This window comes from Cavia porcellus, unplaced genomic scaffold (genome assembly GCF_034190915.1).
Source record: "Cavia porcellus strain 051 isolate PalLab524CR breed Dunkin Hartley unplaced genomic scaffold, mCavPor4.1 scaffold_31, whole genome shotgun sequence".
In the NCBI taxonomy this organism is placed as follows: Eukaryota; Metazoa; Chordata; class Mammalia; order Rodentia; family Caviidae; genus Cavia; species Cavia porcellus.
The window spans coordinates 11,694,029-11,721,939 of NW_026947514.1; the positions used below are offsets into that span (position 1 = coordinate 11,694,029).

General features: G+C 45.9%; 1 long non-coding RNA gene across 2 annotated transcripts; it reads right to left on the reverse strand.

Annotated features, from left to right (window-relative positions):
- Positions 1–139: 139 nt before the first annotated feature.
- Positions 140–26,620, reverse strand: LOC111754779 (uncharacterized). Of its 2 annotated transcripts, XR_002789445.2 has the most exons (3): positions 25,903–26,620; positions 24,510–24,665; positions 140–11,257 (listed from the first exon to the last, which is right to left on the reverse strand). It is a non-coding gene; the product is annotated as an uncharacterized LOC111754779 (long non-coding RNA). The 2 variants fall into 2 exon arrangements; XR_010044749.1 differs by having other exon boundaries at positions 140–24,665.
- Positions 26,621–27,911: the final 1,291 nt, after the last annotated feature.

Sequence of the window (27,911 nt, forward strand, 5' to 3'; positions counted from 1 at the left end):
GCTATGTATTTTTTTAAATGCAGAGTTTGTTTTCCTTTGTGAAAATCTGAACCAGAATACAGGCGTGTACCATGACATACCTTGTCATCCTCAATCAATTCCCCCTTTTCTTTAATGAAAACTTTTCTTTTTTAAAAAATTTTTATTTTAAAATTTCTTTTATTTTAAAGAGATTAAGACAAAACAGAACATAACAAAGCAGATCAGAATAGAACAATGTAAGCAACACAATATTTCACCAGAACACAACCTGTAATTGACAGTAACTGCGATAATGTCTCTTTCTTTGAAATAGTTGAGCATAACTTCATATATGATAGTATCAAACATAAGAAAATAGTATAAAACAATTCAAGAGAATGTAAGTATTACAGGGCATTCAGAACCAAATAACAGAAAATGAACAACGGCTACTGTATTACCTCATTTTCCATAGAAGATTTGTTTATACTATAACATGTAATACAATCTAATAAGATACAACATGATAGAACCAATGGAAACAGAAGAGCAAAAGCTTAGTAGGACTGCAGAATAAGATGATATTAAATCAGCACTGGCTATTATAATGACTTGTTTTCTTTAAAATACCTGTTCATACCATCTTAGATAATAAACACTAAAGAAACCAGGATAAATCCATTCCAACGAATGAATGTGATCATTATAAGGCTTCAAAGCAATGTAACGGCAATCCTGATTACCATAAACTCTTATGTGCTCCTACCATTTCTTACACTAGGGAGACTATATGGTACTTGTACATGTGAGTTTATTTCAATCATGAGTATGGTGCAACTCAAGTTGCACCCATTTATTAATAAATATCTCAATGTGATCATTCTTGATAGCTGAATAGTATTCCATTGCATAAAAATAGCACAACTTTTTTTATCCATTCCTCAGTTGATGGACACTTAGGTTGTTTCAAAGATCTGGCTATTACAAATTGTGCTGCTATAAACATGGGTGCACATATATCACTGTGGTATGATGTTTTCAGTTCTTGTGGGAATAAGCGTAGACGTGGAATAGCTGTGTTGAATGGGACTTCCAACCCCAGCTTTTTGAGGAATCTCCATATGACCTCCAAAGTGGTTGCACCATTCTACAATCCCACCAACAGTGCAGGAGAGTTCTTTTTCCCCCACAGTCTCTCCAGCATTTGTTGTTGGTAGTTTTCTTGATCCTGGCCATTCTTTCTGGAGTGAGATGGAATCTTAGCGTGGTTTTAATTTGCATTTCTCTAATGATTAATGATGAACATTTTTTTCATGTATTTATTTGCCATTTGTACTTCTTCATCTGGGAACTGTGTATTCATCTCAGATGCACATTTTTGGATTGGGTCTTTGAATTTCGGAGGTCTGATTTTTTTAAATTCTTTATATGTTTTTGACAGAAGTCCTTTGTCTGAGGGACAGTTCACTAAGACTTTTTCCCAGTTTGTGGGTTTTCTTTTCATATACTGGAGATTTCTTTTCACATGCAGAAACTTTTTAATAAGAAGTGATCCCAGCTATTGATTCTGTGAAGCAGTTCCCATGCGGTTTGATTTCTGTTTATCAATTCTCTACCTACCCCTATGTCTTCAAGATTTTTACTTAGTCTTCCAACAGATTTAGTATTTCTGTTTTAATATTCAGATGTTTGCTCCACTTAGATTTCAGTGTAGTGTATGGTGATAGGCATGGGTCTAGTTTTAGTTTTTGGCAAATAGAGAGCCAGTTTTTCCAGCACCATTTATTAAAGAGACTGTCATTTTTCCAGTGTACATGTTTGGCCCCTATATCAAAGATAAGGTTGTTGAGGGTGTTGGTAGTTGTGGTTGTATCTTCTAATCTATTCCATTGATCTTCAGATCTGTTTTTATTCCAGTACCACGTTGATTTTATTATAGTAGCTTTGTAGTCTAACTTCAGGTCAGGGATTGTGGATTGTCTGCCTTGCCTTTGCTGCTTAGAATTGTCTTTGCTATTCTAGATCTCTTCTGGTTCCAGATGAATTTGAGGAGTGATTTCTCTAGATCTATGAGGTATGTTGATGGTATTTTCATCGGGATTGCATTAAATCTATATAACAATTTTGGGAGAATGGCCATTTCCACAATATTTATTCTTCCTGTCCATGAACAAGGGATGTCTTTCCAATTTCTGAGATCTTCTTCCATTTCTTTTCCAGGGTATTATAATTTTCCCTGTATAGACCTTTTACATCTTTCATGAGATTAATTCTTAAGTATTTCATTTTATTCAATGCTAGTGTGAAGTGTGTGGCTTCTCATTTCTCTCTCTGTGATTTTTTATTAGTGTATAGAAATGCTATTGATTTTTGAGTATTAATTTTGTATACAGCCACATTGCTGAATTTATCTATTATATTTCAGAGTCTTTCAATGGAGTTTTGGGGTCTTCAATGTAGAGTATCATGTCATCTGCAAATAATGGTAATTTTACTTCCTCTTTTCCTGTCTTTACCCCTTTTATTTGTCTCTCTTGTCCAATTGCTCTGGCTAGAATTTCCAGTATTATGTTGAATAAGAGCGATGATAAGGGACATCCTTGTCTTGGACCTCATTTAAGGAAAAGGCCTTCAGTGCTTGGCTATTTAATAGGATACTGGCTCTTGGATTTTCATGGATGGCCTTTATCATATTGAAGTAAAGACCATCTACTCCAATTTTCTGTAAGTTTCTTACCATGAATGAATGTTGGACCTTATCAAAAGCTTTTTCTGCATCTATAGAAATGATCATGTGATGCTTACTTTTGGCTTTATTGATATGGTGCATTACATTTATTGATTTCTGTATGTTGAACCATCCCTGCATGCCTGGGATGAATGCCACTTGGTCGTGGTGTATAATCTTCTTGATGACTTGCTGCATCCTATTTGCCAATATTTTATTGAGGATCTTTGCATCTGTGTTCATTAGGGAGATTGGCCTGTAGTACTCTTTTTTAGTTGGGTCTTTCTCAGGTTTTGGTACTAGAGTAATACTTGCTTCCAGGAATGACTTAGGAAGAATTGCTTCCCTTTCAATTTCATTGAAAAGTTTGAAGACTGTTGGCATTATTTCTTTATATTTCTTTTGGAATTCTGCATTGAGTCTTCCTGGGCCTGTGCTTTTTTTGTAGGTAAGGACTTAATTACATTTTCAATTTCATTAATAGAAGTTGGGTTATTCAGCAGTTTTACATCTTCTTGAGCTAGCTTTGGTATTTCATATGTTTCTAGGAGTCTGTCCATTTCTTCAGTGTTGTTGAACCTATGAGAGTGGAGGTTTTTTTTTTTTTTTTTTTTTTTTTTTTTTTTTTTTTTTTTATCAGTACCAGGGATCGAACTCACGACCATGTGCTTGTGAGGCAAGGGCTTATGCCACTGAGCTAAATTCCCAGTCCCTGAGAGTAGAAGTTTTTGAAATAGGTGTTGATGATCTTCTGTATTTCCACAGAGTCTGTAGTGACTTCACCTAATTCATTCTTTATTGCATGAATTTGATTTTTTTCTTTCTTTTTCTAAACTATGTTGGCTAGAGGCTTATCAATTTTATTTATTCTTTCAAAGAACCAACGCTTTGATTCATTGATTCTTTGGATTGTTTTTAGTCTCTATTGCATTAATTTCTTCTCTGATTTTTAGAATTTCCTCCTTTTAGCTTTGGGCTTGACTTGCTCTTGTTTTTCTAGATGTTTGAGGAGTAGCCTGAGCTGGGAGCAGGCAACGTCCTGGGGTAGGGATTGACTCCTCAGTGCCATTAGGCAACCCTCCCCACTCTGTGGGCACAGTGAGCAGCTTCCACCTAGGATTTAGGAAGCAGGCATCACCTGACCATCTGCTGGCACCTTTGGACTTCCTGTCCTTCAGAACTGAGAAACAGATCCCTGTGATCAGCTCCCCAGGTTACGGTGGGTCACTACAGCAGTCCCAGGGGCCTCTGAGAGTAACATCGTACTACTGAGCATAATACTAGCAGTTTAAAGGAATCTTTGTACTAAGTCCTCTTTCTTCAATCAGTTTCTGTGTGTCTTAGTTACTTTTCTCTCATTGCTGGAACAAAACACAAGACACTCAAAATGAAGGTAGGAAAGGTTTTTGTCTTACAGTTCTTGGAGGTTTCAGTCCACACTCATTTGGCTTCAAGGCAGGGTGGCATGGCAAGGCTGAAGTTCTTGACAGCTGCAAACAGTAAGCTAGACTCGCCAGAGAGAGCGACACACCCCCTATGCACCTTTACATCACATCCTGGCTCCACCCCTGGGCGGGTGAAGCACTCAAACACTAATCCAAGTGCTAGAGGCCAACTAATCACAACTGCTTAATTTGGTTGCATACATAATTCCATGAGGCTTGGGGACCACTGACATAAACCATGACACTATGGAATATTTTCCATACAGTGCCAAACATTTCTTGCCATCTTTCTATTACTTTTTTGTCCTGATCACATTGTTATTATATGATATTATATTGTACTATATTATATTATACCAGGAATGGTGGTGGTGGGGACCAATGATGTCAATCTATCAGTAAAGGATAAGCTGCTTTATAAACAATAAGTTGGATTTTTTAAGATTTATTGATGGATCCAGCAGGGATGAGCCATCACACCTCAGTGGACACCCATCCTTCCAGCACTTTGGCATTCTGGTTCAGTTAGGTTTGAAGCCCGGCATAGACACAGTCTAGATGTTCAGTGTGGGGAAAATTCCTTATTTTTTCTAAACTTGTCACAAGATTGCTGTCCCAGTGTCATGTAGCTAGGATTAGATGAGGTAATCTGGCAGACAGGATAGGAAGTGCTTCCTACAGGGCAGCTATCATTTTCACAGTGACTGGCCTTCACCTAAACATGTCCCACCTTGTGGTGCTATTCATTGTCATCTTCTGGGGTGTTTATGCCTGCTGTGTTCCTGCTGACAGTGGGATTCTCCACTCCTCCTCTAGGAGATTTTCTGTCTGGCTCTCTTTATTATGTAAAGTATCACTTAAATTCTCAATTATTTTCTTTCCAATATTTCTTGATGTTACGAAGACAATACCACCTTTAATGTTGTTCTAGCATTTTTAAAGTTAGAAACATTTATTGACATCATGCAGAATGACTTTTATTATCACCTTAAGCTTTGGCTGTGAGAGGCAGAAAGCCTAATATGAAGCACAAGAAATAGGCCAGGTGTTCCTCTCTCTTTTATGTGAGTCAAACCCGGACATGAGCAGGTTCTGAGTAGGCTCTTCATCCTCAGAGGCCTCAGATCCTTTGATGTCTTGCTCTTGTCCATTTCACCTTGTGTGTAGCTTTGACTTCATTGATAAAAATGATCCCTCCAGATCTAGGCTTCTTTTCTCCTTTCTATTGGCAGAGGGAAAGAAATAGAGCAAAGGTCACCAGTTCTCAGAGAACACTGCTCAGGCTCTGGTCACCCGAATTTTCCTTGTAACCTGTTGGATAGGTTTTCATATGGCCCCACAACAGTGCACAGAGAAGCTGGGAAAGTTAATCTTTTCCTTTCTGTGTCATTACATCCTGTTAAGAGTGTTGACACTTGACACATGCGTAGGGTCTGGCGTGGCCAGGCCATGGTTGAACTGAAAATGAGAAGACACCTCAGGGGGCAAGATAGCTTGAGGCCGCCCCCACATCACAGCCTTGCCCCTGTATTCAGCTTCAATGCTCTCCAATATGTCCCTCTTTTTGTTTTGTTGATACACAGGACAGGGAGCCAGCAGAAGCTAGAGAAGCTGTGTTAGGAGAACTCTCACAATTTAAATTCTGTGTGGTCCATCAGCTCATAACAGTAGCCAGTTACCAGAGGAGCCAGCAATTGTCAGGGGTTGTTAGTGATCCCAGCTTCCCCACATCCAACTTTTACTTGGCATCACACCTCTGGAAGTCACACTTTTCTGCAGGAGGTTCAAGACCAAGCTAAGATGAGATCTGCATTAAATACAATCAGGTTCTTACTTCCTATTTGGTCAGTGAGGTCTCCTCAGGAATTATCTTAGGACCATGCCCAGCATCTCTTGGCTCTTCTAGTGGTGTCAGCCATCTGCATGAGTCATGGCCATTGCTTGACCAAGTTGCTTTCTGTGAAAACTTGGGAGAGCTTTCTCCTGATGACTCTCCTTAGGCACAGCAAACATTGAAGATCACTTTCCTCTGTGGTTTCATCATCTTCTAGATCAGAAGCCAGGGGACTCACTGAGTATCTTAGGATGACACAAGCAGAGGTTGTTTTGTGTCCTGGGTCCCCAATGACCATGAAGGGCTAGGGCCAAAATATGGCTAGGATTTTAGCCCATCTGCCTCTAATTTTTTGTCTCTAAACCTCAGCTGTTGAACATCCAGAAGAAAAGATGGACAATTATAGAGAACATTATAGGTAGTAAGCTTAACATTACTCTCATCTAAACATGAAGCACCTTAGAACATCCAATGAAACCTATTATGTACTATCCATGGGTATTTTAGCATTAGAATACCAATAGTGTTAACAGTTACATACTTTACACAGTAAGTCAGGAATTAATACTGTGCATATTATTGTATCATGACAATCATTACATTTTTACAATAATCCAAATTTCTATTTTGACCTAAAATATCTCTTTTTCAATCACCGTTGTCTAATACATAATAAGTATCTATCCAGCTTGTTGACTTTTAGCGGAATCTCACAAGTTTTTGGTACCAGCAGAGGTCTGAACAGGAAACACAAGTCTGTTACCATAAGAAATCCCTGATTCACAACATGGGAGCCCTATGCATCCAGAACCATGAATACATCCAGTATATCAGGAAGTTGATAGCAGTCAATTATCACAGCCATAGGAAATCATTGCACATGGATTTTCAAACCAGAAGCTTATTGTATTATTTCTTTTGGAGAATGACCAATATGAATACATAACAATAATATGCTTTATAACTGTTAGTTGGAGTGTCTCTTTACAAGACCATGGAAATTACTGGCGTCTTTCATCAATAAACAAGAACTGGTTAAAAATGTTACCAGGCAACTGCTTTCTTATTTATTCATTAGAGAGCTGCCCAACAATCCCAATTATAAGGGATTTTGTTACTTATCCTAATAATGTTATTTTCCTTTTCTAAATAATGAGACTTCGAACTCCATGATTTTAACATATTATACTTCTATACTCAATCTTTGCCTCCTTTGGACCAGCTGGCAACCAAGGAGAAAGCATGCTTTAAATCTATAACCCAATGAATTTTTGGTCAAATGATCCAAAAATGGAAAAAGCAAAAATTATTGAGTTCAAAATGAAAGGAACAGCTTTTCACAGAGCAGACAAATGAACAAATATAGACGGATGATCTGTTACAGATTCAAACCCAGAAACAAGTACACAGCTTGTCAGGGTCTGTGAGAACCCTTTAAGTTCCCCAGGGGCCACTAAGTACTGCCACCTTTTCCCCTTGCTAAACGGGCTCACAGACTCCTCTCCCCCCCACCATGCTCTCAGGGCATTTCTAGGTGTTCTAGGCCACATGGGTTCTTGTATGGGCATTTTTGCTTTTTGCTCCACACATGTAAATGATCACGAAGCTCAGGAATTCCTAGCAACTGCTTAGGAGAAGACTACAGAGAACAGACACACAGATGGACTGACAAACATCTTACAAAATCGTAGTGCACTCAAACATTTCCTTAACCAAAATGAATTACAATAACTTTTTGCAAACTTAGAATCTACAACTATAAATCGACCAGCCCCATTAGTTATAGGCCAATTAGCAGAGATCTCATGGGAAAGGATCTTGGAGAGGACTGTGGGGTTCTGCAAGTAAAGAGAAAATAAGGGACATAGACACCAAGGGTCAGCAAAAAGGCGCCTCCTGGCCGCCATAACCAAGCGGCTTTCATCTGAATTACCGCCAGGTGAGTGGGGTAAATGTAATCATTCAACAATAAATTTCTTGCTACTCTGGATGCAACAACAGCCCCAGTGGGCAAGGGGCTGACAGAAAAACGAGCATGGAGAGAGGGCAGTCCTTCGGGACTTGACCCGCCACAGCTGTGGTGCCTGTGTGAGCACTGCTCTGAAGGGCCTGCTGTAGAGGAGGACAGTCAGACATCAGCAGGATCTGTGTCACCCCGTAAAACATCGAAAAGAAGAGCTAAAACCTGAAAAGGAAAAGTTGTCAATAGCTAAGAGAGACTTGGGCATTTATTCATCTCCCAGGAGAGTGTAGCAGAAGCCATCATGGTGGATCCAAATCCTTGATATCCACGAGTAACATCACGAGCTTTAGAGGAGATATAAGGCAAGACAATTAGTTGAGCTACAGATTCAGAAACATTCAGCTGAATGGGCAGGAGAGATCACACTTGAAGAACAACATTCCAGTACAATCAGCACTCCAACTTTCAAAGCTGGGCTCTTGTCCTTGTTGACACAAAACAGGACAAGCAATTAACTCCCCATGTGTTTATCTTCTTGGGCCAGCATTTACATGGGAGTTAGAACCAGTGGGAAGTTACCCAAAGGCTTTACAAGGCTTGCGTCTTGTGGTGGCAGTGGCGAGGGGGCAGAAGCATATAGTGGAGAGGTGGAAGCAACAGAAGTGACACCCCAGGGTAACCAGGAGACTAACCAAGGGGTGTTCCCCAAGTGGTACCAAATGTTGTCACAGCATCCCAGCAAAGATGCCAGGTGTGCAAGACAGAGACTGAAGCTCGAGGCTCCTCAGACAGCAGTTTTCCTGTCTTGTTGCAATCCTCCATGATGAGCAACCCCCTTCAGGATACGAAGGGCGCTGGATCAGGTCATGACTTTCCAAGAGGGGCATCACAATATCCCTGGAGGTCACAGGGCCTGCCTTGCTGAGAAGGAAAAGCAGCGCTGCTTTGTGGTTCTGCTGGGCTTCAGACAGAGCATTCCCCAAGACTTACCTTTTGAAGGCGTGTTCCAAAAAAATGAAGATAAAATAGATGCGTGTCAGGGCTGTGTTTCACCCCAGGAACACAGTGAAGGAAGGTCACTGTCCACAGTTGACGTCTCTACTGTACAGTCCCTGTTTTGGCGCCAAGCTGTTGTGGTGTGTACCTAGAGCCCCAATTATCCTGATGGGTGCACAGTGAAGGCTCAAAGGAATGAGACACGCGGCATGGCCTTTAGGGTTGCAGGAGGGAAATCCTCAGCAGAGCTCCTTACTCTGCGAGCGGCCTGCAGAGCAACCCTGGCAACAGGTATTTAATCAGAACCAGCAAGGAGTTCAGTGGACAACAGAGGAAACCTCAACAGGATCTTGGGAAGGGTTCAAGGACCCCTCAGAGCAACAAATGAGGCCAAATAAGGAAACCTATCCAGAAAGTCTCCAGGTGGCCTCAGCTGTGGCCCATCTTGAATCTGAGGTGTCTCATTCTCAGTTCAATCATGCCCAGGCCGTGGTGACCGTGCTTTTTTATACCCACAGCATGAAATCCCTACTTTGATTCCATAAGAATACATTCTTTCATTTGAAGATAGATTATTCGTGTTTATTTAGGGAAATATTTTGAAGTTTTACTCTCACATTTGGTCTTTAATCTATATCATACTGAGTTTTACATGCTGGATGAGATAGGTTAACTATCACTTGATCTTCACAATGTGTCTGGCAGTTCTTTTAAACGGGGTTGGCCAAACAAAAGCATTCCAGATCCATATTGTCTTGAACAAAGTTGGATACAAAACCAAGGTGAGGGGAAGGTGGGTTGAAGCAGAACTGCAGACCCCAGGGAGAAGAGCGAGGTGCATGTGGGAGAGTTTCCATGACTGACAGTCTGGAAGCTTAAGGCAGAAATCCCGGGCTTCCCTAGCTGTGGGCACGAATTCCTCTTCCTGAGAGTAGGGTGGGGCTCTGGTTCCCAAGCCTGGCTTTGTGCAGAGCACAGAGAGGACCAGCAGGCAGCAGTGCCCTGGGAGTAAGGGTGCAGTTAAAAGGGCCAGCGCAGGAGACCGATGTTCCCAAGGCCACCACTCGTGGGTCACTGGTGTTTCAGGGAAAACTGAGTCAAAAGGAGCCAGAAACGTATCAGGTACAAGGCAACTGTATTGACACTCCCAGAGGAGTACTCTACTAAGTCCACAGATTTATTACATAGGCTGATTACAGAGAGCTTTTAAAAAACTTTTCTTAAAATAGAGTGCCAGAAGCTACTTGAAAAAGCTAAGCTTTAGCCAAAGGCCACGGTGCAGTGGGTATCTTGTGGGGAGCCTCAGAGGCATATACTTTGGTTTCAGTCACTTTGGTTAGATCTCTAGGCAAAGACACTTTGGATCATCTTTCCTTTCAAGGATCCTCGTGGAAGTCCCTTCATTATAAAGAGAAACACGTTTCCGCATCTGGTACTGAGCACTGAACCCGGAACCTGCACACTGAGCCACATCCCAGACTTTCTAAATTGAGGTAGGGTCTCAGTAAGTTCCCAGGCTGTGGTGGAATTTGTGATTTTCCTCCATCAGCATTCCCGAGTCCTGTCATTATCTTGTGCAATACCAAGCCTAGCTGAAACACCTCTTTTGAGGTATCAGAGAGAGGATTGAGATCCTTCAGAACTGTGCTTCTCTGTGGACTCTGTAAATCTTTTCAGATTCAATTGGATCAGAGGAGTAATTTTAATAATCTAGATTTGGCCAGCTCTGAAATAAATAGCTCAGGTAAATGTCTGCATCATAAATGCAGTTTAGTTTGTGAATAACTCTTAAGATACTTCAGGAGCCCTGAAAGGAAGAGCTTGACAACCATCAAAATGACACAGCAGTGTTGCAGAGTTTGTATGAAGCAAAAATAGCCAAGTTAAGGCATCAACATCGGGAGGAAATATGCAAACATAAGGAAATCGCCCAGGTAAGGCCTCTCTGAAGATAGTGAAGTCCCAGTTAACACAGCCTGGGCAGTGGACAGCACAATGGGAAACGTGCTACAGGGACAGCTGGCGTTTCCTGTGGTTCCCTCTGGAGTGCGGTGCTTGCTGTCAAAGTGGAGTGTGCTCCACCCACTCTGCTGAAATACGGGATTCTGGGCTGTGCGACCCCGATCGTCTGTGCCAGAGGAAAGCTCTTGCACAGCAGAGTGTAAACAAAGCGCTGGGCTGTGTTCCCATAGAGCTGCATTGAGAGATACAGCCTTGGACCTGCCCTGGCCCCCTGGTGAGAGTTTGTGAATTCCCGCTGCAGGGCTTAAGACTTGAAAGTATATAACCGTGACCACGTGATGCCTGTGCCTTACATCTGGACGACCACGCTGAAGAGGAGAAGGAGAGAAGTCTGACATCAATGAAGAAGGAAGAGCTAGCAGGGCTCAGAGAACCACAGCGTCCCTCTTCCACGCGGGACGCTGGGGACTCTGAAGAGACAGCTGCAGCCCTGCACTGTGAGAAACAGTGCCCGTGAACAGACCTGAACAAGAAGGCCAGGGAACACCGCATCATTCCAAGAAAGTACAACAAAGTACTGGAACTCATGGCCACTAAACAAGGCATCACCAGGCTGCATAGGAGGTAGGGAAGGTAGTGACCATGACTTACAGAGTGAAGCCATGCACAGCTCAGCTCCTCCCCACTTATGCAGGATATTATGTATGGTATCGAATGAGAGAAAACAAGGAAAGCATAGAATCGAAATTGTCACACCAGATTTTCTAAAATGCTCCAAGAAAACGAACTAGGATGCAGTTCCCTGAAGGGAAAGGGTGTTGGTTTGGAGCAGGTAGGGCCCAGAAAACAACAGCTTAATTCTGGGTGCGGCCTTGGTGGGAATCTCAGGGGACTGGGACATTTTACATTGATAGTGGCCTGCTAGAGGACCATTCTTGTGTGTGTTTAGAGACATTTACTTCGCGGTGGTGTGATTCCCTTAAAAGGTTTCCTATACAGCATCTGAATGTGTCTTCCTCACATTACGAGATGTTTTGAAATATTATGCTTAGAAGAATAAGTTTTTAATCATCCTACTAATTAGAGAAAAACTATTTAGGTGCAATTCATGTATTTCTGTTTTGTACTTCTTTTTATTTTTCCAATCCATTTTGTTCATAGATAAAAAGAAGAAAGTAAAAAACTACCACAAAAGTTTAAAGTACATCCCGGGTAACAATGGTGTATACATTGTACATTGCCCTCTAACTCATGTTGTCGGTGTCGCTCCCGGCCGGCAGGAAGAACACACGACAAGATCTGGCAGTGGCTAGGCTCTCTTTATTTTCCTTCTCCGCACAGTCTGCCCCGGGATTCTTCCCGGCCGAAGCCTCTACCGGTCCGCTCCCCGCGGCTCCTTTCGTGCTTCTCTTCTTGTGGCGGGAGAGGCACTCGCTTATATGCAGTCACAGCACCCAATCAAAGCGAAGCGGGTAATGCAAGCTAATTGGCTAACATCAATTGTTGCTAGGCAGATTATTCTGTGAGGCAGGCTGTTTACGCGGCAAGGACACCCAGGAAGCAGGACGCAGGCGCCATCTTGGCGCCCTCGATGGGAGGGGTAATCTAGCTCAGGCTTTGCTCTTTCCCACAGGCCCCATGGCTGTTATGCATGGTGGCCTAGCATAGCCGCGGCTCCCAACATCATGTATTTCTTTACAGCAGAAATATTCAGAGGAACATTGAGCTCATAAATTCAATTCTAGGCCTGCATCAGGGCTCTCGGTCATTTTGAGATTCCTGTAGGACAGAGGAGCGCTGTGAAACCCACACTATATCACTTCCACTGAGCTGCATCCAAAATGCCTGTGCCTCAGTGATCCTTGTCTGTGTGGATTGTGTGTGTGTCACTGAAAACAAGTTTCTGGAACCAGAAATGACTACTACACAGGATCCAGCACTGCAAAGCAAAATGCTGGGGACCCGAAAATCTGACTTGAGGGGTCAGTGGTCCCCACCCTGGCATCTGAAGTGTGTGGCATGAGAGCAGCACAGTGAGCATATTAGGCTGTGTGTGTCCTCACCAGGCTCTGTGACGTGTGGGCCGCTCTACATACGCTGTTGTTTTCCAGTGCCCAGTATTGGACCCAGAATAATGACACTCAGCTACATTGTCACACAGTTTCCTCTCATCTGTCCTGCGATGGCATCTGGCTAATTTGCTAAACTGTTCAGGCTGGGCTCAAACCAAGGCACAGATCACCACACTCAGCTCTACATGCTGATATTAAACCTCCTTACAGAGCTGTGACGGGCCGGGCCTGGCTGGATAGGTGTGAAATTTCAGCACTCTTGGAGGCTGAAGGAGGTGGATTGAAATTTCCAGCCCATCCTGGACTTTAGTGTGACTCTGCCTCTAAACAAAAGAAAACCATACCAAATCTATGAATGTAGATTACTCAGTAGCAAACAACTAAACAAAACAAAACAACAACAGCAACAAAAGAACCACAAAATCAAACTGTGCTAGTTTTAATTACTGTGTTATGTGCTGCTTAAGAAGGCTTAGTGAGGATGTGGCTGACCCTAGCATGGTGGATGGTTCTAGGACTTACTTGGTGGTGCGGTTTTTGTGTCATTTCTCTACTTTGCACAGTAAATGTGTGAAAAAGAGATGACAGGCTGAACAGTGGCCTATCAAGGAAAGCTTTTCGCTCATTTAAAAACTCCCAGACAGAAGATGCAAAGAACTGGACTTCTTGGCCAGCTCCCTTTTTCCGCTGGGCCTCGATATTCTGGCCAGTCAGATCCACTGATGCCTGTCAGCACCAGGGTCTTTCTGCCTCAGAGATGCCAGCTTTGGGGGTTCTGGTCTCTGCAGGAAAGAGACCCAGAGGGTGGAGCACCCTGGTCACACCGCCCAGCAGGGGGCGCCATGTCTCCAGGTGTGAGGGGAAGAGAGACAGGAGAGCAAGGAGCTTTCTGGTGCCCTGTGCACATTTGCTCTTTGCAGGTTTAGGATTCGACTTACTCTTTCACTTTACTGACATTTACTCATGGAAAGAGTGCGAGTTTGTTGAGGTTTTCTACCTTTTAGGATGCTTCCTGAGCTAGATTTTAAGTACTGTATTACTCAGGATAATTAATAGACGTTAAACATTTGCTTCTGATTTTCTCTATAATTTAAAGAGATGTTTCTGTAAGTTGAGCTTCACTACTCCAAAACCTAATTACCCCGAATTCCAGGGCTCTGACTTTCTAGATTTTACATTTTTGGATTAGGAGTGCCACCCAGTGAAGTCTAATGAAATATTCCAAAATAACACATCTGAAATTGAAGATAGTTTTTGTCCCAAGCATTTTGGATAAGAAATAGTGAGCTTGTATTTTGACTACAATCAATAATATCTTTTTGGTGAACAAAGTATGTTGTCAAAAAGTCTTCAAAACGATTTCATTTTTCATATTTGCTGTAAAATGAAAAAAGGTGAGATGTAAACGCTTTGGAAATTAACTGGGCTCCCTACCCAGGAGGATGCACTGAGAACAGGAATACAGGTGCCGTCCTTTGGTGTGACTGATTTATGTTGGGGTGCCTTCTGTGTATCATTTCCTCTTTGCCAGGAGATAGCGTTTCTCTGTGATGTCCAGGCTGGCCCTGACCTGCTAGGTGCAAGCGATCCTCCTGCCTCAGCCCCTGCTGAGCAGCTGGGACTCCAGCCTCCTGCTGTCCTGGCCAGCTTCTATGTTGTTAAAAAACTGGAAAGTTTCCATGAAATCTTAATAGAATCCTACACTGCATACTCATTTCAGATGTGCGTTTAAACCAGAAAGGAATTCAGAATGGCCAGCCTCACTGTAGGTCTCCTGTGCCTGATGAACAGGATCTCAGCCATCTTCCCCTCAGGAGCATGAAAGGGGCCATCTATTCCAGCACTATGGAATGAATTAAGTCTGTAAACCGAGGTACCCGTATATTTCCTCCTCAGGTTCTAGGGATTGAACCCAGGGCCTACTCATGGAGATATAACCCCAACTCTTTTTTTAATTTGTCATTTTCAGAGAAGGTCTTATGAAGTTGTCATGGCGGAGCTCAATCTTCCTGCATCAGGCTCCCTGCATGATGCACGGCAGGTATGCACCACCACGCCAGCTCTGTTATTTTCTTCTGAGACTCTGCATAATAACCATGGCCACAATGCATTATGCTATCTGAAGAGTTTTGACTTATAAATGCAAGCATCCTTCCAGCTGTGCTGTGCAGCTCTGTGCCAAGGTGCCCCGAGTCCTGGTGCATCTTAAGCCTAAGCCCAGCCGTCCCCGGTTCTGGGAGACTGTCCAGGCCACAGGTGCTCAGAGGAGGCTCCTGAGTGCACAGACGGTCACAGCTGCACTCACACCTCAATGGGACTCGGTAACTGCAGCCGCAGCCCTAAGAAGTTTCCTCCACTTCCCCTCCATAGAAGGCAGCAAACCGTGTTCCGTTGACAACTTCATTGTCTCACTTAACATACTTGTGACATTTTCATCTTCACACTGTTTGAAACATCTCTGCTTTAACTATCGTCATTATGCTTCCTTTACAAATAAAGTTCTACTGTTAGGATCTTGTAGAAACCTGGGTTCACTTAGTAAAGTATGATTACTGGGTCATCTTAGAGAAGGCTTTATGCCTTTCAAAGCTACAAAGCTGAGAACAGGCCGGATGTGGTGTGTAAAACTCTCCTGCACCATGTGGATTTCATAGGTAGAGATCAGCCTTCTGAAGGCACCACAGAGTGCCCTGCAGGATGAGCTGCTGAAGCTGCAGCCAGCTGCTCAGGCTGTGCCCCCGGGGCCAGTGGTGCACCAGCACCCACTGCATCGTCCTCTGTCAGCTCTGGTCCCTCCTTAGACTTCAGTGCTCTGTGCTGCGGACAGAGACTTTGCACCCCTGCTTTCACGTCGGCAGCAGGAGATCAACAGCTCACCCAAGGAAGTCTCAAGCCTTGATTCTGAGGTTGTCCAGGGAGGTAATTTGGATGAGTGTAGAAAACCAGAGGAACTCGAGAGTGCTGCCATCCAGGAAGGGATGCGGGGAGCATTTGGGGTCAGGTATCCTCCCAGACTAGGAAACAGAAACCCTTTATTGCACTTGGAACTTGGGCAGGGGCCACGTGATTTCGGGGCTTCCATTCTCAGCTTCAGCTTGCTTTTCTGTAAAATACTTGGGAGAAAAAATTTCAAAAAATGTAAGGCAACACATCCATTTTAAGGCCCTGATTTGAGGGGTCCACTTTTCCCCTAGAGACTCTCAGAATTCTCTGCTGGGAATGCCAGGACTCCAAGGATCTGTGTGTGACACTCTTGCCATGGAGTTTTTGTGAGGTTTTGTTCACTTTTCGGAGGGTAAAGTGAAAATCTGGTAATGGAGATCATAACTAGGCTAAACTACTTCATGTTGGTTCTCATGCATGAGGGATTAAATTCTTCCTATTAGGCGCTCTGAGCTTTCTTTCTTCCAAGGATTGCTTTCTATCATTCACATCAGCTTCTATAAACTGTGGAGCTGGCAGTAGTCAGGAGACTTGGATTAAACATTGGCTTGGATTTCACTGCCTCAGTGCAAAACAGAAAAGCGTCCAAGGTGTGTCAGTTCAGAGGTTCATGTCTATCTGTTTACAAATGAAACCGAGTTCTTACCAACTCCAGTCGCCGGCTTGTTTCACATGCCCAAGGCTCAAACAGAGCACCCATCTGTCCTGTTTACCCTAAAGTAGCTGTGACTCTTGGCTTTTGTTGGAAGAATGACTTGGAGAATTTGAAAATGTTCTAGATTTCACGTCCAGCCTGAAGAGAGACTGTGATGCAGGGGTTCAGAAATTATTTTCAAAATACATCTTTTGAATGAAAATCTTTTTAACAGATACGTGAAACTGAGCTCTGGAGGCAGCAGTATCAGCCATGAGAAGGCAGTGTGAACTTTAGAAATGAACACCTCGTAGAAACGTCTGCAGGGAAGGTACCTGAGCTCCCAGCGTTCCAAGGGATGGACAGGAAGTCTCCTGGGGGCTGCAAGAAAAGGACCTGCAGTGCGGCCCCAGGAAGGAGGCTGAGCACGTGCTGCTCTGAGCAAGTGTGGGCAGGAGAGAGCAGGCGTGTTCAGGGGACAGCCAGGCAGGAGGAGGCTGAGGGAAGGAGCCCTGATCACCTGGTGTCCTCCTTAAAGAGCAGGGCGGGTTTGTCGACTTAGGTTTACTTCAAAGTGTTGTGGTGTGTTAAATCCTTTTCCCACAGAGGCATCTGAAAACCTCTTCCTCAAATTATTATAGTTTGAAATATTTTATTAGGATAATATTTTGTGACCTGCTAATAAAAATGGATTTAATAGCAATCATCCATTTCTTTGAACATACTCTGAGAGAAGACTGAAGTCATTTTAACCAAATCTGAGGCACCTGTCATGGCTACTGTCAATTTTGTCATATTTGGCTCCCCTGTATGACAGAGGAGCCTGTGAAGACACAGCACATTTCTGGTCTTGATCTGCCCAAGAAATACTTGCACATGGGCCTCAATCAATTCGTGTGTGTGTGTGTGTGTGTGTGTGTGTAGCTGAAAAGAAGCTTCTGGAACCAGAAATGACTGACTACAGGTGCTGCTCCATCCATTCTGCTTTATTGGGAAACAAAATGCTAGGCTCTTTCTAGAGCTCAGCTATTGGGAGAACTTCGTCCTCTGAAATCTTAATTTGGACTACCTACAGGTGCCTAGGACTACATGTTCTTCAGTTTCCATCACACACGCATGTAAATTTAGCTCAATATATATATATTGGAAGTTTAAGAACTTCCTTAGTTATTTAGCCAAATATTTCTGTCTTCTGAACCTTAGAAAGAAAAAGGAGTGAAATCTAGCTATCGTTTACACGAAGTATCTGCACGCTAAATTTAGTGAAAAGCTGTAACTTCATCCACGCGCAGAGAAGGTTCTAAAACACTTTGTGTCTTGCTGTCCTAGGCGCAGCATCTAGAAGCAGAGCCTCAAATGCCTTATGTCAAGACCTCAGGGCCTTCTTGCACGCCCTCCTTTCCTCTCCTCCTTTCCCATCCTTCCTCCTCTTTTAGAGGTCCCAGCCCAGATGGATTTGTGTGACTTAGAGCTAGAAACATTAGTGTGGGCTGAGATGAACAGGGTTTGTAGAGCAGAGAGCAAGGTCAGTCCTCTGTCCTATGCTTGCAAGTGTGTGTGGGGGAGAAGGTAACACCCGAAGCTGTTCCCATTTGGAAAGTCAACATTTACAGGTGATCCAGCTGGGGTATCCGGGGACCCTCCATGACAAGCACACTGAATGAATCTGTCTCAGTGCTTCCTTTCTCTAAGGCCCATTTTATTGGTCTTATTCCATTGCTGAGTGAGCAATATTGGAGGGTTGTTTTCTCTCATCAATAAAGCTTTGAATGTCCACTAAGACATCAGGTTGTAAGCTAAATACCTATTCCATTGCAAATGAATGGGTTCAGCCCAACAAGGTAGAGAAATAATCTACCTGAGAATGAGATTATTTGAATGCCTGACACATGATCAGGTAATATATGCACATGGTGTTTTCTTGTGATGAATGCGTGCTAAGTATGGTTGTAAAATAGCACTGTCATGGGGATTGCAGTGGCTGAGAAATCTTAAATGCACAAGTCCTTCTTCATCTTTCCAGTGGGTGAGGAAAGCGTGTGTCCTGCAACACTGAGGAAACCATATGAAATGGGTGATTCCAGAGAGTGAAGCTTATATGTTTCATAACTGGTAATGAAACAACCATACAGTAAGCACTCAACATGTGGTATTACCACTGAGGTGGAATTCTAAAATTGATAAATCATGGGGAGTGAATTAATTTGAATTATTCATCTGTATGTCTGCTAATCAATTTGACAAAACATTGAGGACATTTTTATGCTATTATTTCTACTCAGCAAGGGTATTCAACTGACTTCTTCGTGAAGGGTAGAGAATAAGAATCCCTACTTTATTATTTGGGAAGGCCAGAATCAAAGGAAGCCACAAGAGAGGGATCCATTGCAGTCCCCACCCTGCAGCTGTGCCTCTTTTTAACCCACCGGGCCTGGCCTCTGGTGACCTGGCTGTGTCTGAAGTCTGTGTCACATGTTCTACCACGTGTATCCCTTTGCCAGTGTCACCCACAAGCCCTAGGGTTGTACTAAAGACTTTTGAGAACAGTAGTGGTTTCTTCAGGCGGAGTGTTAAGCACTCTAATACTGTCAGCAGTATTAGTACCTACTTTATCACAAAATAGCCTTTCAGGAAAAGTCCTGCATTAGCTTGCAGTTGTAATTCCCCTAAATTTTAAAAACATATCATTTTACAATATTAAAAATGCATGTGTCAGAGAAAAGACTGCTATATAATCTCGTGTTTTCTTTTCAGATTTTACCTAAGTGAAGCTAAAACAAGTTTTGTTTTAACTTGCAAAACAAAGGAAAAATAAAAAATAATTCTATCTTTCTCTCTAACAGCCTTTTAGTCTTGCTGAGTATAAGCCCACTTGAGGCAGAGGTGAGGTTCAGCTTTCAAGGGAAGCAAAGCATTTTAGAAAACAGATGCAAAGGAAGCACGGATGGCCTTTAGAGAACCGAGGTCACAGGGGCCTGAGAGGAGGCTGTATTTGGTTGCTGCATTGCTGTCACCCATGCGTGTTAGTGTGACCACCGCCCCAGAGAAGATGTGGCACTGTCGTCACAGGGCCCCACATGTTGCCCCCTTTCAGCCATCCTCACCCCTCCTGCCTCCCACCGTAATCCCTGAAGGCCACTGTCTTCCTGTCGCCTTAATTCAGTTATTTCCAGAATGCGCTGTGAGTAGAATCCTAAATGATGAACGCTCTAGAGAGTGGTCTTTCTCACTTGGCACAGTTCCCTTCAGCTCCATGCCAGGGCCCGCAGTATCAGGAGCTTGGTCCTTTTTTGGGTGAGCGCTGTGTGAACGCACCATTCCACTGGAGCAGGGAGGAGCCTGTTCAAAGGCGCCCTCTGAAACTGCAGCCCGCCTCGCAGAAACGCAGCCCTGACTGACTGGGTGTGAATGCAGCGGCACCCACAGAACTGGGATGCGCGATGTCCCAGAACTCACTGCCACCGGCCTCTGTCTGGGACATCAGGACTTAAGAGATTCAGCAGCTGGAACCCTGGGTCCCCTCACGGTGGCTACTGAGGACGGGAGGTCACTTCAGTAGCACCAGAACCAGCACCAGCACCCGCCAGGGATGTGGCACTCAGAGGAGAGAATGACTCTTTAGTGTTCTATAAACTCATCATCGAAACGCTTGGTGTGGAGTTTGGGGGTACCCAGTGGTTAGTGGTTGAGGGGTGCACTTGATTCTTTCATGTGGATGTGGATAAAGCAGAAGCACTAATATAGTAAGGGAAAGTGGAAGTGGGAGTAATCCTAGTATTTAAACACATGCCACTAAATGTGGTTGTTTACAAAGGTTGCCCTGATGATCTGCAGGTTTTAATGTATTGGGAAGACTTTAATGTTTATGTGCTGGTGGGTAAAACTAGTTTTCAGAAAAATTAAGTAACTGAGATGGGGCTGCTCCTTAGCGTCACCTTTCTCCTTAACTAATTACTGAGTTTCTCTTTCTGAAGGGTGTTGGACAGGAAGCTGTCTTAGTCCACATCAGAAATGTAAAACTCCCTCCTGTCACTCTGCCCATTATTATTTCTCTGTGCCCAACACGTGCTCCCCCATTACAAAGGGGTCCCATCCCCTAAACCCAGTGTAAACTGACAACGTGATAACTTCATGCCTTACACACACTTTCCCGAGTCTCCTAGATCACTGGCTGCTTTGCACTGAAGTTTCAGTGCTCAGTGTTCAGGCAGGAGCCGTCCCTGGACAGCTTCTGCCTACTCCTCAGCACATGCCTGACTCATCTCCAGAGACTTAAGTCCCTGCCTGTGGCTGCAGCTACATTAGGGAGTTGCCCTGGGCTGGGATCTGGAGGGGCCTGAGCAGCTCATTCCCAGGATGGACAGCATGGGGGATGGTGGGGGTCAGGGCAACAGAGAGGCTGACTCCATCCAGTAGGAACAGCAGGATGGACAGAAAGTCATTAACCAAGTACTATCTACACCCTGGGCCAGCCCAATGCCTAAAGTAGTTTGGAGATTGCACCTCATCTTGGCACTTGGCAGAGAAAATGTGCTAGCTAGGTCAGCACTGGAACAGAGCTGCACGAGGATGCTTTGCAGGCTCATCCTTTGAACCACATGTGTGTGCCCAGCTGTGGCACTGGCTTTGGATCCAGGCTGGATCAAAATAGGTGACCCTGTCAGCCACATTCCTGGGCAGCACATGGCGACCTTCTCCCAAGACGCTGGTGCTATGAATCGAGGATATCTCTGCCTTTGCAGAGGATCAGCTGACCTTCCACACAGCGGGCTGCTCAGATCCTCTTTGCCTTGGGCTGGGCCCTGGCACTTGTCCTGCCACACATCTGATCCCTGACTTGTCAGAGTCCCTGAAGATAATCTGAGCTCAACTACAGGCTCATGAGCTGCGCCCTGAGTTCTCAGGCAGCACATTCTTCCTGAACATGGGGTCGCGTTTTGCAATTTATACAAAGACATTTTTCAGCCAGAAGTTTTATGTGGACAGAGAAAGACAGTGTGGTCTTGTGTCCATTTTCACAATGGAGCAGCAGTGGGCTGTCACTTCCGTGACCAGCTCTCTATTCCTGCCCGTTCCTGCCTCTGCTTCCCAGCCCGTGCCTGTGGCCTGGAAATCGTACTGCTTTGGAGTCAGACCAGCTTGGTGTATCCAGCCTCTGCCTCTGGGAAAAATGTGCTCCAGGAAGTGGATTGTACAGGGAGGTCAGATCCAGTGAGATGAAGGATGGAGTACGCTGCAGCCCAGATTCGGTGGTCCTCACCTCCTGCCCCTGGGGAAGCCCTGGCCTTCTATTTGCTGCGATTCCTGTGAATGTGGAGGAGTTGGAGGCCACAAGGGCTTTGCAGACTGCACTACCTGCTGCTGCCCTGCAGGTATGACAGTGGAGAGGGCGCCCTCTCCACGGGTGGGCATCAGAGTGAGGCAGCATCCAAGTGTCCATGCCCAGGGAGCTCCAGAAGCTCAAGTCCAAGGGGCCCCGCAGGGCTCCCCACTTGTTCCCTGTGTTCTTGGTTCTGCAATGTGGCTGGCAAAGTAGACACCACCACTAGCTGCTGGATGAGTGAATGCAGGTCAGGGGTGCCTGGAGCAAGTGTCTCGGGGGTCCAGTCAGGGCACCTCCTACTCCTGCCCATGTGACTGACATGGGCCCTTCCATGCCTCTCTTCTCCCTGGGAACCCATAGTGCTCTGGCCTCTGTAGCTGCCATGCACAGCCCATCTGGCAGTGGCCACACTGTTCTTTGGTCACATCATTGTGTATCCCTCTCTACTTCCCCCTGCCCCGTCCACCCGGGGCCATTGCACACAGTGGCTCTCCATCTGGAAGTTTCCATGCAGACATTCTTGCTGTTATTGCCATGTTATTGCTGCCATAGTTGGCATTTGAAGTGGACCCCAAGGCCCATGTGGTATGGGCTGGGTGCTGAGCCAGCAGGGGATCTGTGAAGGGTAGTCTGGTGGGAAGAAAGTGGGTCACTGTGCTGTGCCTTTGAAGGGATGTGCTGACCCTCGTCACTTCCCGTCTCCCTGTGCTTCCTGACTGCCATGAGCGAGCAGATCTTTTCCACAGGACCCTCCATGAGGTCCTGTGCTGCCACAGACCCAGTGTATAGGGTCTCTCACACTTTGAGCCACAGCTAAACTTTTCCCTTGCTGAGTACCTCTGGTGTTCTCTTAAGGCAATGCAAAGCTGAAGAACATGCTCCTCGCCTTGTTACCTGCCCGTTTCAGCTGTATCCACAGCCTGGCAGGAAGCCCAAAGCTTGAACCATGGCCATGCCTCAGGCACAACCCTGTTCTGCAGCAATCTGCCAACCTTTCTGGGCCTGCTCTGCAGGAAACCTCTGGGCACAGCTAGAGTAAATTCCCAGAAAGGACTCACATTTTCCAGCTTCAGTGGGCCCCAAGAAACTGTCACCCTTGCCTAGTGAGCTATCTTCTGCTGGTCACTTTTGCATCCTCCTATATGCCTGCCTCCAGCCCCAAGCTCTCCATAACTGGCTGGTTCTTTCCCTTCCTCCAGATCCTCCCTCCTGACCTGCACACCTGACCGGTCCTGTGTCTGGCTGGTTTCTGTGTCCTGAACATTTCTTCCCCCATTTTTTGATCAGCTGCCCTCACCTGGGTTGGGTTATAGGTGGCCTCTCTGGAAGCCTAACTGTCCCACTTGCCCCCAACCTGGGACTCCTTGTCTGCACTCACATCTGTGTCTGTCACTTGTCTCTGACACTCTTCTTACAATGGTCTGTGTGCCCTGAACTCCTTGAAGATAGACACTGGAGCTCCCTGAGAACTGGAGACAAGGAGGTGCCCACCAGCCAGTGTTCAGTAATAATACTTTTACCTGGTTTGCTCTGAGCTGCCCACAAACATGGTGAACTTTCAGATGGAACAAGCCCTGGTGACATCTGACTGTAGCCTTGGCCCCTTGACCTGTGCTGTTCAATGCACCCAATGTGTGGTGATTCTTTAGTGCCCTGTAGGACACTCCCATCTTGTCAAGGAACTCAAAGGTTTCAGATCCACCACGACTGCTCCAGAAGGCACTGCCCCTGCCCTTTCTGCAGGGCCCAAGTGTGGCTGAGACTTGTGGGACAGGGTCCTCTGCACCAGCTGCTGCCTGTGTTGGGAAAGTCAGCCAGAGATGGGAATCTGCTTCCCTCCCTTCCTGGGCTTAGCCTGGGTACACCTGACTCATGGCAGGTGCTCATGCCATAGACATCCACAGTAGTGTATTAATATTATGTTGTTTCTAGGAACCCAGCTTGCTAGGTTCTCCAGTGGGAGGGAGTAGACAGCCATGCTTACGTTTACAAGGCCCGCTCAGGGGTCTCTCCTGTCTGTGTGTCTCACACTAGATATGCAGCCCCTGTCATCTCTGGTTTCTGTCTTCTCAGCACATTTTATGTTTCGCACTGCTGCTTGTTAAACAGCATCATTTTCTCCACCACATCAGCCGTCTTCAAATGAACTCTGATTTCAGCACTAAGGGGATGAGGGATGCATTTGAAATACACACTCAGAGGCAGTGAAGTACCCTGGGAGGATGCTCTTTCCAAGTCACGCTGCACCCACACAGTCACTGCCTACAGAACCTTCTGAGTCAGCCTGGAGGGACTGAGCTGGTGTCTGTATATTAGCATTTATAGATTGTCACAGGTGGGCATCCCCTCAGGGTCCCCAGGATTTTAGTTAGCAATGATGGGTTGATTGGCTGAGACAGAAAAAATGAATTCCCCAAGAGCTTCCAAACAGTCCCCCTCTCTTGCTCCTGTCCTAAAAAACAATTTAAACCCACATTGGGCGTGGAATACAATCCCTTCCATTCTAAGTACAATCCTCCCCGTTCAGCATGTACACTCACAGAATGTACAGGCATAAAGGAAGCTTTCTATTAACTTTTCCCTGAGACACATGAGCTCCTTTTGTATTCCTCTTTCCTGAGAGACAGGACGTGCAGGCATTTACTTACTCAGAGGGAAATCAGAAGAGTTAAGGGCTCCGACTGGGCTGTGGACTGTGAGCGCTGTCTTCATAGCTCTCAGTGTAGGATGCTCTGTGGACATAGGGTGACCTTAAATCACATCACCTCTGCTCCTCTAGGTCCTGTGGCAGCCCAGAAGTGCACCTTTCAAGACAGGGGAAGACAGAGGTTGTTGGTAGGAACCTCTTGTTACTTTGTCATTGGGTGTGGGCAGGGGATACTCAGTGCCTCTCTGCTGTTTATCCTCAGGGAGACCTGCCCAACTCCTCCCAGCAGGCGCTATAATTGCCAACAGGCTCTGAGACCCTATTTGGGCTTCCAGACTCCTCGACACTCACAAAGCCTCAGCCTGCACTGAGAGATGACTTCCCCTCTCTCATTGGTTCCCTGTTGGCTGCGGCCTCGGAGATGGCTTGTGGGGAACTGAACTCCACACTGCTCCTGCATTTTGGTCATGCAGGTGCCCAGCCAAGAAGCCATCTGTGAGGACCCACGGCCCCAACAATGAGCACAGAGCAAGTCTGACTCACACAGTGCTCAGGGCCAAGTGGGGTCAGAGGTGCTCCCCTGGCAGCTCTGAGTGCCACCTTCCATGTAAGTAGGTTCTATGGGTGGGACCACCCTGGAACTCACATTTCAGAACCTGAGAAAGTCCTGGCTTACTTTTGCAGTCTGGCAGCACATCCTAACAAGCAAGCGATGAAAGCTACGGCTCTGTGGATTCCTAAAACACTGCTGTGTTCAGAGCCCTGCATTAGCGGGGTTGTAGCCAGACCAGGATTCCAGGTCCCTCTTCCTGCTCCTGAGGGGCAGCTCCCCCAGGTCTGGAACACAGGGGCGCCCTCTTCCTACAAAGTGGAGGCTACGTTTTACATCTCTGCCTTCTGTGACTGATGCCTCAGTGGAACTAATTGTGCTACAAGCTCTCCAGCAGCTTTCTCCGGTTGCTAGAAATCTAAAAATTGTGGAAGAAGAGAAGGAAGAAGAGGGTGGGGGAGGTAGAGATGGGGGAGGAGGGAAAGCAAAGGAGGGGAGGAGGAGAGGAGCATGGAGGGGGCAGAGGAGGAGGGGAAATAGGAGTGGAGGAAGAGTGGGGACAGGAGGAGGAGGAGGAAAAAGGGGAGAGGAAGAGGAGGAGAGCGGGTGGAGTAGGAGGAGCAAGACTAGCAGGAGGGAGAGAAGAGTCCTAGAGCACTGGCACCCAGCGAGCTCCTCTACAGGCTCCTGCAGCAGAAGCATCTGCTGGAAGGTCACCACGGACTGCCCAGATCTGGCTGGGCCGATCAGCTCCTGAAGGAGGGGTCTGCAGGCCCTCCCTCCAGGCCTGCTCACCCCAGCCAAGCCCCTGGATGCTCTGCCACCCACAAAGACATCAGCTCACCTCCTGGCTTCTTCAGCAAGGGCTTGGCCCAAGGTTTCTCCTCCTCCCCAAGAATCCGGAGAGCGAATTCTCCAAGCTGTTCCTGTAACTTCTACATTGTCCCAAAGGCCCAGCTGCTGCGATCTGAACACTAGGGTGCCCTTGAACCTCCCTCCCGGCTCAGAGCCTGCTCGGGGATCCGTTGAAGGTTAAGCGCTGCGTTCTGGGAGACCGCGAGGGCTGGAGAGTCACGCATGCGCACACTCACTGCAGCCTCTGCGGCTTGAAGGCTTCCAGGCAGACTCCTCTTGCCACCGGAGGTCTTGAAAGTCTCTGAGTTGTGCCTCATCAAGAAGGAGCCTCTGGCTAGGGCTTAACTCCTGCCGTGGCTCCCCTGCCCAACACCCCGGCACCCCTCATTGCTGCGCAATGGGCAGTGCACTGCTGCCTCTGGCTGGGCTGTAAGGCTCAGCGGGAGATTGCCATAAAGGCTTCCCCAGGAGCACAGTGCTGTGCCCAGGCCCAGGGTTGTACTCGCGGCCACCAAGGCTCCCTGGATTCAGTGAAAACCAAGGGGCCTCCCTCAGAAAAACTGCCTCCTCCTGTCAGAGGTTTGCAGTCCATTCCATGACCCGCCTCCAGGGTGAAATGCCATTCAGGACAAAGCCCTCCCTGAGAAACCTGCCTAGTCAGTTAAGCAGCAGGTGACAGGGTCCCATGAGGCCGGGCAGTGCCTAAGACATCCAGGCTTGGCCCTGAGGCAGTGCCTGAGGGAGGAGCTTGTGGCAGCTTCTGGGTTTGCCCTTTCATTTGCCCAATATGGCTCAGAAGCCCCTCTGCCAACAGCCACCCAAGCCCACCTTGTGGCCTTTGCTTTGACAGCCACACAGCTCACAAGCCAGGCCTGGGTGCTCCTGACAGCTGGAGCTCTGCATCAACACTTAGCCCTGAGCGAATCAAGTTCTGATTTGTCTGTCAATAGGACTTAGCTGCTTCTCTTTTGATTTTGAAGAGTAGCATGATTTCTTCCACCATGGTTAAATAGTTTTGCTATATATTATTTTTTAAAATGGAGTCTTTCGTCCTTTGTGAAAATACGAACTAAAACTACATGTGTGTTACATGACGTACCTTGCCATCTTCAGTCATTCCCCCCTTTCTTCAATGAGAACAATCCTAATGTTTCTTTTTTCTTATCTTCTTTAAGTCAGTAGGCATGTTACATTCTGAGCAGATGGACCCAAACTCAGGGTGAATTATATTTGTAGTTTCCCTTTATTTTCCTGTTAGTGTCAATGATCCTTCCTCAGTTGAATATGTGTCCTTGTATGAAAAGAACTCCTTTAGTGACCCCTTTCCCTCCAGACACAGCACAGGAGGTTCACAGATGGGTGCCCCCATAGGAAATGCTTGGATACCCTTTATATGTTGGCATTCCCTGATGAATTCCTAGATGAACAAAGGCGGACACAGACTATCCTGACTTCTGGGTGGTAGGGTGACAGCTCATCCCTTAGACTGACTGTGCACAGCCCTTTCTTCCTGCTAAAGTCCTGTGTGGACACCTGATCTGGGGTGTGATGCTGGGAGAAGGCAGCGTCCTGGGGAGGGATTGGCTCCTCAGTGCCCTTATGCAACCCTCCCCACTCTGTGGGCACAGTGAGCAGCTTCCCCCTGGGAACCAGGAAGCAGGCATCACCTGATAATCTCCTGGCACTTTTGGACTTCCTGTCCCTCAGAACTGTGAGAAACAAATTCCTGTGATCAGCTCCCCAGGTTACGGTGGGTCATTACAGCCGTCCAGTGGCCGCTGAGAGTAACATAGTACTACAGAGCATAATCCTACCACTATGAAGGAATCTGCGTACTAAGTCCTCTTTCTTCTATCAGTTGCTACATAATACATTCCATAAAGTGCAGACCTTTTCCTACGTCTTTCTTTTGCTTTTCTGGTCCTGATCACTTTCTCTTCATTATATTATATTATATTATATTATATTATATTATATTATACCAGTAATGGTGGTGCT